The sequence below is a fragment of the Pongo abelii genome, chromosome 3, assembly GCF_028885655.2.
Source record: "Pongo abelii isolate AG06213 chromosome 3, NHGRI_mPonAbe1-v2.0_pri, whole genome shotgun sequence".
NCBI classification, from domain to species: Eukaryota; Metazoa; Chordata; class Mammalia; order Primates; family Hominidae; genus Pongo; species Pongo abelii.
Genome location: NC_071988.2, coordinates 38,959,187 through 38,980,085, shown reverse-complemented (window position 1 = coordinate 38,980,085; position 20,899 = coordinate 38,959,187). Strand labels below are relative to the sequence as shown.

General features: G+C 40.1%; 1 protein-coding gene, 1 long non-coding RNA gene and 1 other non-coding gene across 7 annotated transcripts in view; 1 reads left to right on the top strand and 2 right to left on the bottom strand.

Moving 5' to 3' along the window:
* The window catches only part of SMIM14 (small integral membrane protein 14), an 87,665-nt gene that overhangs the window by 10,712 nt on the left and 56,054 nt on the right, over positions 1-20,899 (top strand). The window contains exon 1 of one of the 3 annotated variants that reach the window (XM_054553176.2): positions 1,185-1,204. The gene's annotated coding sequence lies outside the window, so the exon portion shown is untranslated. 3 annotated transcript variants of the gene reach the window in all.
* Positions 7,132-7,193, bottom strand: LOC112133245 (U7 small nuclear RNA). The gene has a single exon (XR_002914919.1). It is a non-coding gene; the product is annotated as a U7 small nuclear RNA (small nuclear RNA).
* LOC112133088 (uncharacterized) overlaps positions 8,385-20,899 on the bottom strand; it is a 91,360-nt gene continuing 78,845 nt past the window's right edge. Inside the window, exons 5-7 of one of the 3 annotated variants that reach the window (XR_008524153.2) lie at positions 19,475-19,591; positions 15,677-15,770; positions 8,385-9,541 (exon numbers count right to left, since the gene is read on the bottom strand). This is a non-coding gene — a long non-coding RNA (uncharacterized LOC112133088). The remainder of the gene's footprint in view (positions 9,542-15,676; positions 15,771-19,474; positions 19,592-20,899) is intronic. The other 2 variants (XR_008524152.2, XR_008524154.2) reach the window with 2 other exon arrangements.

The window sequence follows — 20,899 nt, the reverse complement described above, 5'->3', positions numbered from 1 at the left end:
TGCCTCAGCCTCCTGAGTAGCTGGGAGTACAGGCATGTGCCACCACACCTGGCTAATTTTTGTATTTTTAGTCCAGACGGCATTTCACCATGTTGGCCAGGCTGGTCTTGAATTCCTGACCTCGTAGTCCTCCTGCCTTGGCCCCCCAAAATGCTGGGATTATAGGCGTGAGCCCCCATGCCTAGCCTTTTTTTTAGGATTAAAAAATTTTCTCTCCATGACACAGGAGGTCCTGATGACATGTGCCCTCTTGGGTGGAAATTTTAGAAAACGTTTTCAAATTATGAAACTTATGGTTATGATATTGAATACAAACAAAGATGATGTAATTGAAAAGCTTTCCTTTGTTTGACTATTTATGATCCGTTTTACCCCTGGACCTTGACCAGGCACAGAGAGAATTCTTAGGATTGTACAAGAGTAAACTGTGGCCAGGAAAGGACAGGACATTAGTAGGTGAGGGACCAAGATTAAGAATAGAAGACTTCTTTCTTTTCTTTCCTTTCCCTTTTATGCAGATGAGTGATAGCTTTGGCCCCAGTGGAACACACACACTCCAGAGAACTTGGGCTAAGGGTTAAAGTCTTCAACTGACCCCAAGTTTTAAAACTTTTTCAGTTTATTAAGTACTGTTACAAATTCTCGCTTGGTCTTTGCGCGGCTGTTTAAAATGAGGAGTTTCAGTTCACTCCTGTTTTATAGTCACAACAAGGCTAAGCGATTTATCCATTACTATTTCTCAGTACTGCCGTAAGTTTTTTGTCTAAGGATGTTCTTTCTGCTATCCCATGATGTTTTGGCAAGTGTTGTCTAAAGTGATCCTAGAATAGGAGTCAGATATAGGTAAAGAGAAAAGAGTCGCCCAGGAAAGAGAAGGTAATGTTTAAGACAATCCTTTGGTCTGAATGCTTGTGTTCCCCACAATTCATATTTGAAATCCTAACGCTCAGTGTGATAGTATTAGGAGGAGGTGGGCCTTTGGGTAGTGATTAAGTCATGAGGGTGGAGCTATCATGATAAGGAGTAGTGCCCTTATAAAAGAGGGCTCAGAGAGCTGCTTGCCCTCTTCCACCATAGTAGGACACAGTGAGAAGGCACCATCTACCAACCAGAGAGTGGGTCCTCAGCAGACACTGAATCTACCAGTGCCTTGATCTTGAACTTCCTAGCCTCCAGAACCGTGAGAAGTAAATTTCTGTTGTTTGTAAGTTACCCAGTCTGTGTTATTTTGTTTAAGCATCCCAATAGACTAAGGCATCTGAGAAAATAGGGTCACATTTAATGAGAATTTCTAGAAAAATGGTGGCCGCCTGGGGGATGAATCTTAACGGAATCATGTGTTGTAGAGAAATGGAATCATTAAGGAGATGAGGAAGTTCTCTCTGACCTTGAAGAGTTAAGCCTAGTAGTGATGGAATAGAAGGTTAAGGAGAAAAGTGTTCTCCTTTCCTTGAGTTTTGAGCTTTCTCCAAAGTAGTGATCACAAAGGTAATTTGTAACATTTATTTAGTTGTTAATTATCTATTGGTATGCAATTATTTAATTTAAATTAACAGTTAACTTGATTGCAAGCTCTTGATGGTAAAAGCTACCTTTGTTTCTTCTGTATCCTCCTCTGAACTCTCTTGCTGGTTACTTTGTCCCCTGAGAATTTGTTAGATACATCCTTTTCAAGAAAGGAGAAGTGAGAGAAGACAGGGCGTTTGAATCCCACCTCCTGTGCTGTGTGACTTTGGGCAAATTACTGAAGCTTTCAGAGCCTCAGTTCTTTCCTCTTTCCAATTCAAGCGATTCTTAATTGAGTGGGCGAGAACTGCTGTATCTCCAAAGTTGTAATAGTGCCACTTGTGAAGTTGTGATTTGTTGAATATAAATAAATGAAGACTTGGTATACTCTAATCCAGTGGTCCCCAAACTTTTTTGCACCAGAGACCGTTTTCATAGAAGACAGTTTTTTCAGTGGGCTGGGGCAGGGGTGGGGGGAGTGGGGAGAATGGTTTTGGGATGAAACTATTCTACCTCAGATCATCAGAGATTATTTTCTCATAAGGATCGTGCAGCCTAGATCCCTCGCATGCAGTCGCTTCAGTGAGAATCTAATGCCACTGCTGATCTGATAGAAGGCAGAGCTCAGGTGGTAATGCTCAGGTGGTAATGCTTGCTGGCCTCCGCCTCACCTCCTTCTGCTGTGCTGCCCAGTTCCTAACAGGCCACAGACCAGTACCAGTCCATGGCCTGGGGGTTGGGGACCCCTGCACTAATCTATACCTCATCTATACAGTGGCCTCTGGCCATGCTGACCTAGTTGCTTCTGTATTTTCCTGTTGTATTCTGTGGAAAATAAATTTTTGTTGTCCTTTCTTGCCTGCTGTAGTCTCTTCCTTTTGAATAGTATGCCCTCTGAGAAGGGTGTCTTTAAGCTTTCACTTTCTTGTAAAATTATTTTATAAGAATTTCAGGGATTGGCTGGGTGCAGTGGCTCACGCCTGTCATCCCAGCACTTTGGGAGACTGATCACCAGAGGTCAGGAGTTTGAGACCAGCCTGACCAACATGGTGAAACCCCGTCTCTACTAAAAGTACAAAAATTAGTTGGGTGTGGTGGCGCATGCCTGTAGCGCCAACTACTCGAGAGATTAAGGCAGAGAATCACTGGAACCCGGGAGGTGGAGGTTGCAGTGAGTAGAGATTGTGCCACTGCACTCCAGCCTGGGCAACACAGCAAGACTCTGTCTCAAAAAAGAAAAAACAATTTGTAATGATGAGTTTCAGGGGGTTTTAATCCTGCGTGAGTTTAGATCACAGTGAACTGTGATATTGAGGGCGTGTAATGGGGTTTATTTCAACATTTAAATTTTGTATGTCTTTAACTTCTCCCAGGTGTAGCTTTAGAATAATTTTTAGCAAACATTAATTGGCCAATTTGAACTTGAGTCTGCATCCTTTTCTTTTTCTTTTTCTTTTTCTTTTTTTTTTGAGATGATGTCTCGCCCTGTTGCCCAGGCTGGAGTGCAATGGCGTGATCTCAGCTCACTGCAACCTCCGCCTCCCAGAGTCAAACAATTCTCCTGCCTCAGCCTCCCGAGTAGCTGAGATTACAGGCATGCGCCACCACACCCAGCTAATTTTTGTCTTTTTTTTTTTGTATCTTTAGTAGAGATGGGGTTTCATCTTGTTGGCCAGGCTGGTCTCGAACTCCTGACCTCATGATCTGCCTGCCTCGGCCTTCCAAAGTGCTGGGATTATAGGCGTGAGCCACCACGCCCAGCCGAGTCTGCATCCTTTTCTTGCCTGCTTCCCATCAGAGAAGCAAATGTAGTTTAAGAGAAAAGTATTTTGTTACTAAGAATGAATAGGAAGTTTTGTGTTTTTTTTTGAGATGGTGTCTTGCTCTGTTCAGGCTGGAGTGTGATCTCAGCTCAATGCAACCTCCGTCTCCTAGGTTCAAGCGATTCTTCTGCCTCAGCCTCCCAAGTAGCTGGGATTACAGGGACACGCCACCACGCCCAGCTAATTTTTGTATTTTTAGTAGAGACGGGGTTTCACCATGTTGGCCAGGCTAGTCTTGAATTCCTGACCTCAGGTGATTGGCCTGCCTCAGCCTCCCAAAGTGCTGGAATGACAGGCATGAGCCACTGCGCCCGGCCAAACTAATAGAAAGTTATTTGATAGTTATCTAATTTCTGTACCGCTCTAAAGTTGTCTTTGTAAGGGTGAAACAAACATAACTAGCATGATTGGTCATATCTGGCAGATGAGGAATGAGTCCTGATCAGGATTTTACAATGTGACTTCCTGTATAAGATCTGTCATATACTAGATGTGTGATCATGGTGAAATTACTACCTTAGCTGGGGCTATGTTCCTCATTTTAAAAACAGGAAATTTTCCTGCTTTGATTTTTATCAGAAGGGCTCTTGTTAAGATGTGAAAGTAGTAAAGCTACATTAGAACATAAACTAGGTGTGGTAATATTTGAGAGCCATTTGCATTAAAAGAATAATCAGTTTTGAATATTTTGTAAAAAGTATTGTGTATGAGTAGGTTTGAACACCTCATTATACTGAGACTTTGGGTAATCTGATAAAAGTCATCCCAACTACTTATTGATGCTTTTTAAGATAAAAATGCATAGAATGCTTCCTCTGGCCTCCCATTTCATTGACCAGTATCTCTGTTTTCTGTTATATAAAAACTAATTGCATTCGTTCTATTTTTTTAACCTTTATTTCTTTTTTACTGACCAGACAACGGTTATGAATAATTGCATACATTCTAAATTGTTACTGTGCATTTTCTTCTTGCTGAGGGTTTTTGTTTTTTCATTTTTTCAGATGGAGTCTTGCTCTGTCACCCAGGCTGGATGGAGTGCAGTGGCGCAATCTCTGCTCACTGCAACCTCTGCCTCCTGGGTTCAAGTGATTCTCCTGCCTCAGCCTCCCAAGTAGCAGAGACTGCAGGCATGCACCACCACACCTGGCTAATTTTTTTGTATTTTTAGTAGAGATGGAGTTTCACCATGTTGGCCAGGCTGGTCTTGAACTCTTGGCCTCAGGTGATCTAACTTTCTTGGCCTCCCAAAGTGCTGGGATTACAGGCATGAACCACCGCGCGCAGCCTATTTTTAACATGGAAAGGATTATGATATTGTTCTTCATCACTGTGAAGATTTGGCTGGCTATATGAAAAGTAGTTTTATCATAAATCACATTCTTTAAAATCACAATAAAAGAATTTTCATATTCTGACCTTGAATTAGCCAATGTTATCCCTGCCTTCTCAGGAAGAGCTCTGTTTGCATGGAGTGGGAGAGAAGGGAAAGAGATAATTGTTTGTTTTTCTATAAAAATGTATTTTTAAAAACCTTTTATGTATTAATAATTTGAAATTTTTAGCACTAAAAGGTAGAATGGTATAATGAATCTCTGTGGACCCATCATTTGCCTTCAGCAGTTAAACTCACGGTGGTTTTGTTTCATCCATACCTCTCCCCACTTGGCAGGTTTATTTTAAACTAGACCCCAGGTATTGTATCACTTTAACTGAAAATACTTAGTGAGAGTCCTAAGAGATAAGGACTCTTTTTAGATGTGATCATTGACATTGTACTTATGTAACAATGTCATTTAAACAGTGTTCAAAGTTCCTGATAGTTCATAAATGTCCTTTTACTAGGTTGGTTTGAATCAAGATTGGTATCTCTTAATTTTGTTTTAATCTGTAACCATTCCCCTGCCATCTCTTAAGATTTATTTATTTTTTTGCCATTTATTTGTTGAAGAAACTGAGTGACCTTCCCTGGATTTAGCTGCTGCATCCAAAAATTTTTTTCCTGATTATAAAAGTTAATGTGTAACCATTATATGATATTTGAAAACTGTACAAAGTGAAAAGTAAAATCCTGCCACCCAGAGATAACAGATGTTAAAGTTTTATGTTTTCTTTCAGGCTTTTCATTTGTATGTGTTTTCCTATGCCTTTAAAAACATGCACATTTGCAGGCCGGGCGCGGTGACTCACGCCTGTAATCCCAACACTTGGGGAGGCAGAGGCGGCGGATCACTTGAGGTCAGTAGTTTAAGACCAGCCTGGCCAACATGCTGAAACCCTGTCTCTACTAAAAATAAAAAAAATTAGCTGGATGTGGTGCCACACACCTGTAATCCCAGCTACTTGGGAGGCTGGGGCAGGAGAATCACTTGAATCCGGGAGGCGGAGGTTGCGGTGAGCCGAGACCGTGCCACTGCACTCCAGCCTGGGCAAAAAAGCGAGACTCCGTCTCAAAAAATAAATAAAAATAAAAATAAATTAAAACGTGCATTTGCGGCCGGGCGCGGTGGCTCATGCCTGTAATCCCAGCACTTTGGGAGGCCAAGTTGGCGGGATCATGAGGTCAGGGATCGAGACCATCCTGGCTAACACAGTGAAACCCCGTCTCTACTAAAAATACAAAAATTAGCCGGTCATGGTGGCGGGCGCCCGTAGTCCCCGCTACTCTGGAGGCTGAGGCAGGAGAATGGCGTGAACCCGGGAGGCGGAGCTTGCAGTGAGCCGGGATCGCGCCACTGCACTCCAGCCTGGGTGACAGCGCAAGACTCCGTCTCAAAAAAACAAAAAACAAACAAATACAGTGCATTTGCTGTGTTTATTTTTATGCCCTTTTTAATATACTTTTAACATTATGTTGTGATCATTTCTCCATATTATTAAGAAAATGAGGCTGAGTGCGGTCGCTCATTCCTGTAATCCCAGCACTTTGGGAGGCTGAGGCAGGAAGATGGCTTGAGCCTGGGAGTTCGAGAGTAGCCTGAGAAACATAATGAGACCCCGTCTCTACTTCAAAAAAAAAAAGCCAAGCATGATAACACGCGCCTCCGTAGTTCCAGTCACTCGGGATGGGATCACTTGATCCTGGGAGGTCAAGGATGCAGTGAGCAATGATTGCTCTGCTGCATGCCAGCCTGGGTGACAGAGCAAGAGCCTTTCTCAAAAACAAAAACAAACAAACAAAAAAAACATTTGGCTGTATAATACTTTACAGTGTATATCACAATTTAAATATTTCTTCTTAGCTGGGTATTTAGATCATCCCCATTTTTCACTACTTTGAAGCCATGATAGCCATCTTTGTATATAAATCTTTGTATTTCAGATTATTTTCCTTGATAGTCTTAGAACTGGAATTATTCAGAGTGCATGCACGTTTTTTAACATCTGGATTTGTATTGCCAGACAAGTTATCATAGTTTGTAATTTCAAATGCAGTGTATAAATGGCTCCATCTTACTAAAGAATTGGTTTGCATATGCTCTGTATTTTTAAAATGTCTTTGCCAGCTATATTAGTGGAATGTTTGGAGTTTTTTTTCCCCTAATAATTCTTTTGCTCTTTTAATTTTACTTGGGATTTTTTTTAAATGCACAGTCTTATGTCCTAAATTTGATATTTTTCATTGTATTTATCTTTTTTGTTTTCTCTCTGTACTTTAATGGATGCAAAGTTTGTATGTATCTGTAGGAAGTCCTTCCCTGAAGATCAAATAAATGCTAACCTTACTTATCTGGTAGAATTGCTGATTTTTTTCCTCCTTAACTGCTAGTAGGTTTTCTTTTTCTTTTTGGAATTTTTTCTGGGGAGCTTTCCAGCAAAAACCGGAAAGCCTGCTAGACAAATTCTAAAAGAGCTGTAACACTGTAGGTTTTCCTAGCACTGAATTTATTGAAATTGCAATCCCTTCCCCATTTATTTGTGATTCCAATTTTGATATATAAATATAAATAGATATATTTTGAGGTGAATTTGTTCAGAAAATTCTATAAATCTGATTTGCTGGTTGTAATTATGTATGTGTGTGTGTGTTTGCACACCATTTTTGAAAAACTTGTTTATTCCTGCCAGGACTAAAGAAGACATTTGGCCTTAAAGATTTAACACAGGGCCATCAGGACTTACTCACCACTTCCCACATAAAAGTGGATTGTTGTAGAAACAGTAATAGTAAAATATTGTTTTCATTACATTCCTATAGTACATAGCAGCTCACAAGCACTTTTATATTCAGCATATTCCAGGCTGGGCACAATGGCTCACGCCTATAAGCCCAGCAGTTTGGGAGGCTGAGGCCAGAGGATCAGCTTGGCCTTGCTATGTTGACCAACCTGGGCAACATAGCAAGACCTCTGTCTCTACAAAAAAAAATATTTTTATTTTTAAATAATTTTGTTTTTGATACAGTCTAGCTCTCTCACCCAGGCTAGAGTGCAGTGGCGTGATCTCCGGCTCACTGCAGGCTCCACCTCCCGGGTTCACGCCATTCTCCTGCCTCAGCCTCCCGAGTAGCTGGGACTACAGGCGCTCGCCACCATGCCTGGTTAATTTTTTGTATTTTTAGTAGAGACGGGGTTTCACCGTGTTAGCCAGGATGGTCTCCATCTCCTGACCTTGTGATCTGCCCGCCTCGGCCTCCCAAAGTGCTGGGATTACGGGCGTGAGCCACTGTGCCCGTCCGAATTTTTTTTTTTTTTCTTAATAGAGATGCGGTCTTGCTGTTTCCCAGGCCAGTCTTGAACTCCTGGGCTCAAGCAGTCCTCCCACCTCAGCCTCCCGAAGTGCTGGGATTACAGGCATGAGCTACCATGCCCAGCAAAAATATTTTTTTAAGTAGCTAGGTGTGGTGCCCTGCACCTCTAGTCCCCAGCTCCTCAGGAGGCTGACATGGGAGGATCACTTGAGCCCCCATGAGTTTGAGGCTGCAGTGAGCTATGATTGCCATTGCACTCTAGCCTGGGCCACAGAGCGTGAGTCCCTATCTCGCTCTTAAAATATATATATATATATATATATATATTTTTTTTTTTTTTTTTTTGAGAAAATTGAGAGAGAGATATATAAATATATCTCAATTTTCTCATATATATTTAATTATATCTCAATTTTCTCTTGAACTGAACATGCTAAATTATCTAAACCCTGTCTTACCCTCTATCATCACTTAATTTGTTGGTTAGAGATAATATATCATATATATTCCAAAGACAGGCTTGTGGAATATAAAGGATCTAACAGCCAGGAGAGGTGAGTATATGGTGTATATGCATCCCTGCTGCCATTTTATGCCCAAATCTCTACTCCATAATGCTGCTTCCCACTGAGTCTATTCACACTCAATTTCTTCTCAACAGGAGGCTTGACAGCCCTGCAAGGTCCAACATGCAGGTTGAAAAAAGTGTGTGCAGTCCTTTCTGTAAATTACCAGACCTAAAAAATATAAAAGCTATTATGCAATGGTACTTGCTGCTTGGGAAGTGTAGTCCGTTAGAGTGGGTGAAAGAGAATGAGAATGAGTGAGTTCCATTACACTGGGGGTTTTTTTTTTTTTTTTGAGATGGAGTCTCGCTCTGTCGCCCAGGCTGGAGTGCAGTGGTGTGATCTCGGCTCACTGCAACCTCTGCCTCCCGGGTTCAAGCAAGTCTCTGCCTCAGCCTCCTGAGTAGCTGGGATTACAGGTGCCCACCACCAAGCCTGGCTAATTTTTGTATTTTTAATAGAGATGGGGTTTCACCATCTTGGCCAGGCTGGTCTTGAACTGACCTCGTGACCCACCCGCCTCGGCCTCCCAATACTCTGGTGCTTTCAAGTGCAGTTCCTGGAGCCCCATTTTTATTAGACTGAGGTTATCTTGAGAATGGTGATCACATCTTGCTCAGCATTGTTTTTCCCATGCCTGTTGCAGTGTTCAGTATCAAGGTGTGCAAATGAGTTGGGCTCGATTGAATGAATTTTCCTTTTTCTTGATGGTGTAAGTTCTCCTCAGCAGCCCCTGGTGATGTTTTGGGGGCCTTTTCTGTATTTGCCAAGACTTGAGTAGATGTCACTGATAGTTTTAGGTTTCTATGTTGGCTTCACTTGTTATTTCTGAAGAAGTGGGCTTGCTTTGGCAGGAGTAATATTCTCTCTTACTTCTCTCCTCTCTCTACCATTTTTTCCGTTTGTCATCTCAACTATGGTAAGCATCCAGATGATGTCTTTGATTGCAGATGCACCTTGGGAAAAGATAAAAAACAAAACTAGTTTAGGCATTGTCATTTTCCTGATTTTTTTCTGTCTTACGTGTTTTTAAAATGAATTTCCATTTGCTTTTATTTTAAACTTAACAAAATACTATACCAACATTAATAGTTTATGGTAGATACACTGTTTTAGATACACTGTTTCGTTGTTTAGATTCTCTTCTGCTGTTAAAGCTTCCACCAGAGAGTGAGTAGGGAAGGGAAAAGTAAACTTTGAAAACTGATTTTTGCAAACAATGATTGCCTCAGATTTAGGTGAAAGGCTGACTTTAGAAGTATCCATGATAGGGCCTGTTTACATACTTTTTAATATCTTCATTGATGATGGGATATGGTTAATTTTGTTACCTTTACCTACGGAGTTACAATCCCTTTTATGATATATTTAACCAACAAATTCAGTGATGATAGAGAGTAAGACAGGGTTTAAACAATTTAGCATATTCAGTTCGAGTAAATTGAGATATAATTATTTTTCCCTAGAGCTAATGGTTATGGTCGAGAGAAGAACAAGAAACTTACTCTAAGATTATTCTCTTACAAAGTTAATACTCTTTGAATAGTTAAAATATTCAAATGGTGTAATTTCAGAAAACACATAATCGTATACAGTGAAAAGTCTCCTTACTACTTCTGTCCCAAGGCCACTTAGGTCCTCTTTCAAAAACTAAAATCTTAAGGTTGGGGACTATTTGCAAACATCTCTCCATAGAGAAAAACTTAGCCTTAAGTTACTAATGTTATTGGAGTTTTGACATCAGCATTTTATTTTTATTTTGGGTAGTATCGTTTACACATGTATGTAACTTTGTACATATATGTAAATATTTACACATTCATATGTAAATATATAATTTGGTTCAAAAAGTAATATGTATAGAAACATAGGAAAACAAGAAAAAAATCTGTATCTGATCATTTTAACAATAACCGGTATAATGAGTTTAATGTACAATAATTCTTCCCCAAGTTTAAATTCTAGGTAGATAGTAATTCTAAATACTTTTAAAAACCTTAATCACAGGAATTTCACACTGAGCATACTGGAATTCTGACTCATTTCTTAGGAGGGTAATGAATCTCTTAGTATTGTTGCTCTTGGAAAAGGAGCGGGGAACTAACCTTTTTGAAGGAGAGAGGAAACCAGGGATTGGCAAAAAGAGTAGAGAGGTTTAATAAGGGAACTAACCTTTTTGAAGGAGAGAGGAAACCAGGGATTGGCAAAAAGAGTAGAGAGGTTTAATAAGGGTACATATTTTTATACTACAGCCTTGAGAAAAATAAGGAAAAAATCCAGTTGCAGTAATTCTGGGTCCTTAGAATCCTGCTTTTCTTTTTTCTTTTTCTTTTTTAAATGTAAGGAATGGATTGGAAGATGTATAGAGAAGATAAGCTGACAGTCAGGTTACACTATTCTGTTATGTTTTGATGTGGGTACCAGGGAGGATTAACTTTAAAAGGGAAAGAAAAAGAACTTTCCAAACCACGCATTCAGTTTATGTCTGTTAGCACAATGGAGTCTGAGCAGCAAGAGTCAGAAACTCCCAAGTTATAAAATGTGGCCAGGCCCGGTGGCTCACTCCTGTAATCCCAGCAGTTTGGGAGGCTGAGCGAGCAGGTCACTAGAGGCTGGGAGTTTGAGACCAGCCTGGCCAACATGGTGAAACTCTGTCTTTATTAAAAATACAAAAATTAGCCGGGTGTGGTTGCACACGCCTGTGTTCCCAACTGCTCGGGAGGCTGAGGCAGGAGAATCGCTTGAACCCAGGAGGTGGAGGTTGCAGTGAGCCAAGATGGCGACACTGCACTCCAGCCTGGGTGACAGAGCGAGTCTCAGCCTCAAAAACAACAACAACAACAACAAAATTGGGAATATTTAACCCTTTTCAGGGATGTCCCTTCCATGTTTTCAATGGAATAGCCTAGCAGAATAAGCCAAATCTACTATAGAGATACTGTTAGCAAGAGGCCAGTTTTGCTAGCTATACCATGTTACTACATAGTATGTTACATTGCTTGAATGTATCATAGCTTTAATTACTAACATTTGGGTTCTTTATAATTTTTTGAATTTTCAGTAATCCCCAATTCAGACAGTCCCTTAGGACAGAGTGATAGAAATGTAATTCTTAAGGATACAAGCTTTGTAAAAACACTTTTTATTATAGGTTTAAAAAATATACACAAAAGTAGGCTCAACAATTTTCAGTTACCCATGATCCAGTTTCAATGGTCTTTAACTCCTGGCCAGTCTTGTTTCATTGATCCACATCCAGTTTTTTAGTTTATTTTTTTAAAATGTCATTTTTTTAGAGCAGTTTTAGATTCACAGGAAAATTCAGCAGGAAGTATAGAGTTCTCGTATATCCCCTGCTCCCACACATGCATAGCTTCCCTACTATCAGGCACCAGAGTGTTAACCTTTGTTATAGTCAATGAACCTAACATTGAAAAGTCATTGTTACCTAAAGTCCATAGTTTACATTAGGGTTCACTCTTGGTATTGTACATCCTACGGGATTTGACAAATGTATAATGACATGTATCTACCACTGTAGTAGTATACAGAATTGTTTCACTGCCCTAAAAATCCCCCCATCCATTTATTTATTTTTTAAAGGTCTTTTGGACTTGACATTTTTTAAGTAAATATTTTTATTTTGGGATAAATTTAGACTTACAGAAAAGTTGCAAAGGTAATACAAAGTTACTGTATACTCCTCACCCAGCTTCCCCTAATATTAATATCTTACATTCAGGCCGGAGGTCGTGGCTCATGCCTGTAATCCCAACACTTTGGGAGGCCAAGGTGGGAGGACCACTTGAGCCCAGGAGTTCAAGATCAGCCTGGGCAACATAGCAAGACCCTGTTTCTATAAATAAATTTAAAAAAAACATTTTAGAGACTCTATTGGCTGTTTTAACTCCCTCTGTCTCTTAGAGACTTGCATGAGCTGGAGTGTTTAAGGTTCTAACAGCAATGATAAATTGGTTAACAGCACTGGAAAATTCCCTCACCACATATAGCAACAGTATGACTCAACTGAGTTATTACTGCCAAACTCTACCAGGAAAGGTTGTATTAGTTGTAGAGGAGAGAAAATGACCTGGACCTGCAGAATAAGGGGAATTGCTTTTTGCCTTCTCAACATTCATGTTATTTCACTGCTTTTCTGTGCTAAGAATTGTTTGAGAGCTTCAGACATGTTTGTTTATTTTGCCCTTAATGCTACATAAAAAGTCACTTATAAACCATGTTGCTTAATATATACCTGGAGTCAGATTGCTATCACAAAAATGGGAAAATGCTGACATGTAAATTAAATGACTATTATAGAAATATAAAAATATTTTTAAAAGTAGCATAGGGGCCGGGTGCAGTGGCTCACGCCTGTAATCCCAGCACTTTGGGAGGCCGAGGCAGGCAGATCACCTGAGGTTGAGAGTTCAAGACCAGCCTACCCAACATGGCGAAACTCCATCTCTACTAAAAATACAAAAAATTAGCCGGGCGTGGTAGCACGCACCTGTAATCCCAGCTACTCTGGAGCTGAGGCAGGGGAATCGCTTGAACCTGGGAGGTGGAGGTTGCAGGGAGCCAAGATCGTGCCATTGCACTCCACCTTGGGCAACAAGAGCAATACTCTGTCTCAAAAAAAAAAAAGTAGCATAGGAACTCCCCAGAACCTATAACCCAACTTCAATAATTATCAACTTATCGTCCGTTTTATTTCATCTATGCCTATGTTTGCTTCCCTTACTGCTCCTCGATTATTTTGAATTTTCTTTTTTTTTTTTTGTAATGGAGTTTCGCTCTTGTTGCCCAGGCTGGAGTGCAATGGTGCCATCTCGGCTCACTACAACCCTCCCAGGTTCAAGCAATTCTGCTTCAGCCTCCCAAGCAGCTGGGGTTACAGGCGTGCACCACCATGCCCAGCAAATTGTATATTTTTAGTAGAGACTGGGTTTCACACCATGTTGGCCACACTGGTCTCGAACTCCTAACCTCAGGTGATCTGCCCGCCTCGGCGTCCCAAAATGCTGAGATTACAAGCATGAGCCACCATGCCTGGCTATTTTGAATTTTCTTAGTAAACTATATATGTTTTCATGACTTAGACCTTTGTAACCTGTTACACGTTTTTGAGAAACAAGTCTTGAAGCTGCTTGTCCTCAAGGATCAAGCCCCCTGTGACTTTGGTATTAGCATTGTTCTCTAACATTAGCGATATATATTGAGGAGATGAACAAGTCAATGAAACATACAAGACGATATGTTGTTTTAAATTACTTTCTATCGAAGACCTCATTGAGGCAGATGTACTAAAATTCTGATTCAGTAAAGCTGTTCTGTCTTGCCTAGGATAGAGCAGCTTCTTAATGTCTCTGGAGACCAAGGGATTTAAATGTGCGGTGGGACTGGTTAAGTTTTTTTCTTCTAGTGCCTAGCTGCTGATTTGTGTTGACACTCGTTCTTGGGTCCTCACCAAAAGAGAACTGTGTTCATTCTATTTTCAAAAAAAACCCCAGTGATTTTAAAATGGAAACTGTTAACTGAAAACGGAGTAGTACTTAAAACAGCTCAAGTTTACAGGAAGAAAGTTCCACAGAAGTGTAGCACTATTGAGGAATGTCCTATTTATAAATATACTTTCTCATTTTACTGGAGGCTAATTAAGACTGAAGTATAATTTAAAATTCTAGTTGATTTGCTTGTTCCTGGCACATATAGATGTAGAGAAAATAACCATTGTCAAGAATTCGGTAAATACTTATCCTATGAGTGCTGTGGCTAAGCAATACAGGCGGTGTTCAGATATGATGATGACGAAGATTTCTGCCCTCCAGAAGCTCTGCTTTGTTAGGGTGGTGGTGGAGTCTGATTTTGTTAATTTAATGAATTAAAAAGAGATTGTAAAATAGCCATGTTTTACAATTTTGATGGGTAATACATTGATAAAAACAAGTCTCCCTTTCTTTATAAAAGCCAATGTGCTTGTGCTTTCTTAAATTTCTGTGTTCAGAGGCTACAGAGGTGGTCATTTCCGTATTTAATTTCTTTTATAAAAATCTTAGTAAAAGGCCATGCTTGTTGGCTCATGCCAATAATCCCAGCACTTTGGGAAGCCAAGGCAGGTGGATTTCTTAACCTCAGGAGTTCAGGACCAACCTGGGCAACATGGCAAGACCTTGTCTCTACCAAAAATACAAAAATTAGCCAGGCATGATGGCAGGTGCCTGCAGTCCCAGCTACTGGGGAAGCTGAAGTGGAAGGATTGCTGGAGCCTGGCAAGTCGAGGCTGCAGTGAGCCGTGATTGTGCCACTGCACTCCAGCCTTGGTGACACAGTGAGACCCTGTCTCAAATTTTTAAAAAATAAGAAAATCTTAGTAAAATATCTTTTCATTTTAACGGGCCTGGGGGAATACACATCGGGAGTAAGGAAGGATGGACTAGTATTTCATTTTAACCAACACAGTATTGGCCTGGCGGGATACACATCGGGACTAAGGAAGGATGGACCAGTATTTGTAGTTAACACTTGCTTATGTCCAGACCAGCATAGTCTGAGCCCTTGCGCACAATTTGAAAAGAAAGACAGTTGAGGCCGGTGCGGTGGCTCACGCCTGTAATCCCAGCGCTTTGGGAGGCTGAGGCGGGCAGTTCATCTGAGGTCAAGAGTTCGAGACCAGCCTGACCAACATGGTGAAACCCTGTCTCCACTAAAAATAAAAAATTAGCTGGGCATGGTGGCGCATGCCTGTAATCCCAGCTACTTGGGAGGCTGAGGCAGGAGAATTGCTTGAACCTGGGAGGTAGATGTTGCAGTAAGCCGAGATCATGCCATTGCACTCCAACTGGGGTAACGAGTGCAACTCCATCTCAAGAAAGAAAAAACAACAAAAAAGAAAAGACAGTTGAGAAACAGGAATTTACTGGTGAACTTTACGTATAAGTGTAGGTTATATTTACTTTCAGAGTTTTCTGTGTTGGATATGTACAATCAGTTCTCTAATGTGAAAGCTAATCACCTTTTTTTTTTAAAGGTGTGGACAGAGTGGCCTCAGACAAAACTGTGAAGTAGAGTTTGCATATGGTGTTGCTTACCTTCTGGAAAGTGAGCCTCTCCAGCTTAGGCCGCATCTCCATCTCCCCTTCCAGTTCTCACCTCCCCTTCTCCCCTTAGCTCAGGCAAGCAGATCTAGAAGGATATTAGATGGAAAGGTTTGCCCTGTTTACAGCTTGATTTCATCTCAATATATGTTGGTTGGTTCATCAAATCACTACGTAGAAATCTACCTTATTCTTTCTAACAGCTGTATAGGATCTCATGTACTCATTGCATCATTTAATCGGAACAACACTGATAAATACTTTGCATTACTTTTTTCTTTGCTGTTATGGTATTCCAGTAAACACGCTGTACAGAAATTTTGCATACTTGTTTGAATATGAATATTCATCAAATTAACCAGGATGAATTATTATTATTATTTTGAGATGGAGTCTTGCTCTGTTGCCCAGAGATTGCTCTGGGCAATCTCGGCTCACTATAACCTCCAGCTCCTGGGTTCAAGTGATTCTCCTGTGTCAGCCTCCTGAGTAGCTAGGATTACAGGTGCACACCACCATGCCTGGCTAATTGTTTTTTTTTTTTTTGAGATGGAGTCTTGCTCGGTTGCTCAGGCTGGAGTGAATTAGTGCTATCTTGGGTCACTGCAACCTCCACCCCCCGAGTTCAAGCAATTCTCCTGCCTCAGCCTCCTGAGTAGCTGGGATTATGGGCACCCGCCACCATGCCCAGCTAATTTTTGTATTTTTAGTAGAGATGGGGTTTGGCCATGTTGGCCATGCTGGTCTCGAACTCCTGACCTCAGGTGATCTGCCTGCCTTGGCCTCCCAAAGCGCTGGGATTACAGGCGTGAGCCACCGTGTCCGGCTGGATGAATTAATTTTACCAATCTCCTGATAGGTATAAGATTGTTTTGATTTGCACTTCCATTTTGTATTTGCTTATTAGTTCTGTATTTTCCTGTGAATGTTATCTTCGCTCACTTTTCTACTAGATTGCCATTTTCTTACTGATTTTTTCAGAGTTCTCTGTAAATTAAGGAAACTAGCCCTGATATTGCACATGGTTTTTCAAGTTTGTTGTATTTTCATTTTATGGTATATTTTTTGGTTTTATAGAAACTTTTATTGGTTTTGGTTGTTAAAATTATTGGTCCTTTCCTTCATGGTTTCTTGGACTTATATTCTATATGTATCCCAGTCATCTTGTAGTTATATATGTGTGGCTTTTTAAAATTAAAATTTATATTTTAGAAGTCTTAATGCATAAATACATACTCATAAGAAATGTAAAAATTGACAATGAAACTCTATTCCCCAAAATTTTATTCTTTTCCCCAGAGCTATTCACATATTAAGTCTGATGTATGTTCTTTCAGTTTTTTTTTTTTTTTAAGAGACCAGGTCTAGTTCTGTCACTCAGGCTGGAGTGCAGTGGTGTGATCATAGCTCACTATGGTCTGAATCTCCTGGGCTCAAGCTATCCCCCCACTTCAGCCTCCAGAGTAGTTAGAACTACAGGTACACACCACCACACCCAGCTAATTAAAAAAAAATTTTGTGTGTGGAGATAGGGTCTTGCTATATTGCTCAGGCTTCCAGTGCTTTATGTATGTGTCACAGTTTACTTTAAAAAAAAAAAAGACAATTACCCTGCCATTTATTAAATAATCCATGATTTTAAATGGCACCTTTTGCATATTTTCAATTTCAGTAAAATCATGGGTCAGTTTGTGTATACTGTATTCTAATCTGTTGCTGTAGTTGACTAATTTTATGTGTGACTTCATTTTTAAAAGTTAACTTTTTTTCATTTTTAAAAGTTAGACCAGGCACGGTGGCTCACACCTGTAATTTCAGCACTTTGGGAGGCTGAGGAGGGAGGATCACTTGAGCTCAAGAGTTCAAGACCAGCCTGGGCAACATAGGGAGACCCTGTCTTTACAGAAAATTTAAAACTAGCAAGATGGGGTGTGTACCTGTGGTCCCAGCTACTTGGGAGGCTGAGAGGGAAGGATCACTTGCGCCTGGGAGGTTGAGGCTGCAGTGAGGTGTGTTTGCGCCACTGTACTCCAGCCTGGGCGACAGAGCCAGGCCCTGTCTCAAAATTAAAAGTTAAATCACTCATGCATCTAGAATTTATTTTGGCATAAGGAATGAGAATAGGGAGGGAGCTAACACCATTTATGAAATAATTTGTCTTCCTTCCAGTGATTCAATGTGCTGTCATTAAAATATTCTCCAAGGAGCCCCACCATTGTCGCTGATCTGTTGAAAGAGCATTTTAACTAGGTTCCCTCTACCTACTGTGGCTTCCCTTTTCTCAGTTTTCCATCGTGCAGCTGAGGTGGTCTTTTTAGAACACACCAGGATGAAAGCACATTGCTTCACATTGTTCTTCACATTGCTCTTGGGGTAACGACCTAATCATGAACATGCCCTGAAAGACCCTTTGTGGCGTGACTCCCTGTGACTTCTCCTGTGTCATTTTAAACCACTTTGCTATCTGGATTTTAGCACAGTATGGCTTTCTTTCAGTTCCTCCAACATGTCATACTCTTACTCATTAAGGACCTTTGTACTACTTTTCCCTTTGTGTCTAGAATGCCCTCAACCCCCAAGTCTCACACCTTCTACTTCTACCTCGCCCTAATGTATTTAACTCATTCCTCCACTCTCAACTCCTAGTTAATTTCTTCAGTAAAATCCCTGACTCTCCGGATGAGTTTAGAACATGTATATGCTCTCTAGGCACCATTTATGTAACAGCTTTTTTGAGATATGATTCACATACCATACAATGCACCCGTTTAAAATGTACAATACAGGCTGGACACGGTGCCTCATGCCTCTAATCCCAGCACTTTGGGAGGCCAAGGCGGGCGGATCACTAGGTCAGGAGTTCGAGACCATCCTGGCTAACGTGGTGAAACACTGTCTCTACTAAAAAAAAATACAAAAAATTAGCCGGGCATGGTGGCACGCGCCTGTAGTCCCAGCTACTTCGGAGGCTGAGGCAGGAGAATTGCTTGAATTCGGGAGGTGGAGGTTTCAGTGAGCCGAGATCATGACACTGCACTCCAGCCAGGGTGACAGAGCAAGACTCCATCTCAAAACAAAAAATAAAATAAAATAAAATGTACAATACAGTGTCTTTTAGTATATTCACAGAGTTGTGTGATTATCACCATAGAACATTTTTTTCAGCCCCCCTAAAAGAGCCTATACACATTAGCAGTCACTCCCTATTTCCCCTGCAAACTTCCCAGCTCTAGGCAACCAGAGTGATTGTTTTTAATGGGGTAAAATGTAACAAAATTTGCAGTTTTAACTATTTTTAAAGTGTACAATTTGGTGACATTAATTACATTCACAGTGTTGTACAATCATCACCATCATTTTGAAAACTTTTTTATTACCACAGATACAAACTCGTTAAGCAGTAACTTCCCATTCCCTTCTTCCCTAAGTCCCTGGAAGTCACCATTCTACTTCCTGTCTCCATGAATTTGCCTATTCTAGCTAGATATTTCATATAAATGGAATCATACCATATTATTTTTTGTCTGGCTAATCTCAGTTTGATGAATGTTTTCAAAGTTCATTCATCTTGTAACATATCAGAACTTCATTCCTTTTTACAGCTGAATATCCCCATTGTGTGTGTATACAACATTTTGTTTATCCATTTTTCAGTTGATGGACACTTGGGTTGTTTCTGTCTCTTGCCTATTGCAAACAATGCTGCTGTGAATATTTGGTAAACAAGTATCTGTTGGAGTTCATGTTTTCTTTTTTGTTGTTGTTTATAAATACAGACAGGGTCTTGCTCACCGTGTTGCCTGGGCTCAAGTGATCCTCCCACCTCAGCCTTCAAAAGTGCTGGGATTATAGGTGTGAGCCACCATGCCCAATCTTGAGTCCGTGTTTTCAAATCTCTTAGGTATATACCTATGAGTAGAATTGTTGAGTCTTATGATAATCTGTGTTTAACTTTTGAGGAACTTTCAAACTATTTTCCACAGCAGCCACACCACCATTTTACATGAGGGTTGTATGAGGGTTCTAATTTTTCTACGTCACTCATTTCCATTTTGATTATAGCCATACTAGTAGGTGTGAAGTGGTATCTAATTGTGGTTTTGATTTGCATCTCCCTAATGATTACTGACTTTAAGCATTTTTAATATAATTATTAGCCGTTTGTATATTTTCTTTGAATAAATGTCTGTTCAAGTTCTTTGCCATTTAAAAATTGCTTATCTTTTGTTATTGAGTTATAGAAATTCTTTATATATTGTGAATATTAAACCTTTATCAAACAGATGATTTGCAGATATTCCATTCTGGGAGTTGTCTTTTCACTCTTTCATTTATCTTTTATAGCATTTATCAGTTTGTATTTATAATTTAAAAAACATTTAGATTAGTATCTGTGTCTGCTACTGGAATGTGAACACCATTAGAGTAAGAACTATCAGTTTTTGCTTACTTTAGATTTCTTTTTTATTTTTACAGAGATGAAGTCTCACTATGTTGCTCAGGCTATTCTCGAACTCCTGAGCTCAAGTGATCCTCTTGCCTCAGCCTCCCAAACTACTAAGATTACAGGTGTGAGCCACCATGCTCAGCCTACTTTTAAATTTCTAATAGGCCTAGCATAAGCACTAAATATTTTTGAGTGAATGAACTAAGTTTCTTTAAGTTAATTTATGAATTGTTTTATTGATCTGCCTATTCCACTTTTTAACCAGAATGGTTTTCCATGACTAATGCTGTATATAAGCATTAATTTTACTCGTTATTGAGATATAATTGATAAACAATAAACTATGCACATTTAATGATAAGTTTTGATGGATGTGTCCACAATTCACATATATTAGACCGTTTGAAGTTGTCCCAAAGCTCACTAATGGCCTATGTATGTTTTTGTTTATTTTTTTCAGAGATGGGTTCTCACTATGTTGCTCAGGCTGGCCTTGAACTTCTGGGCTCAAATGGTCCTCCTGCCCCAACCACCCAAGTAGATGGGACTACTGGTTTATCCACCTCTTTTTCTATTATTTCATTTTTGATAGCTACTGTTATTATGTCTTCAAGTTCAGGAATCTTTTCTTCTGTAATGTCTCATATGCTGTTAAACCCATCTGGTGTATTTTTCATTTCGGACACTATTGTTTTTATCTCTACCAGTCCATTTGGATGATTTTACTATCTTTAATGTCTCTCCTTAATATAGTCATTCTTCTAGTTTCT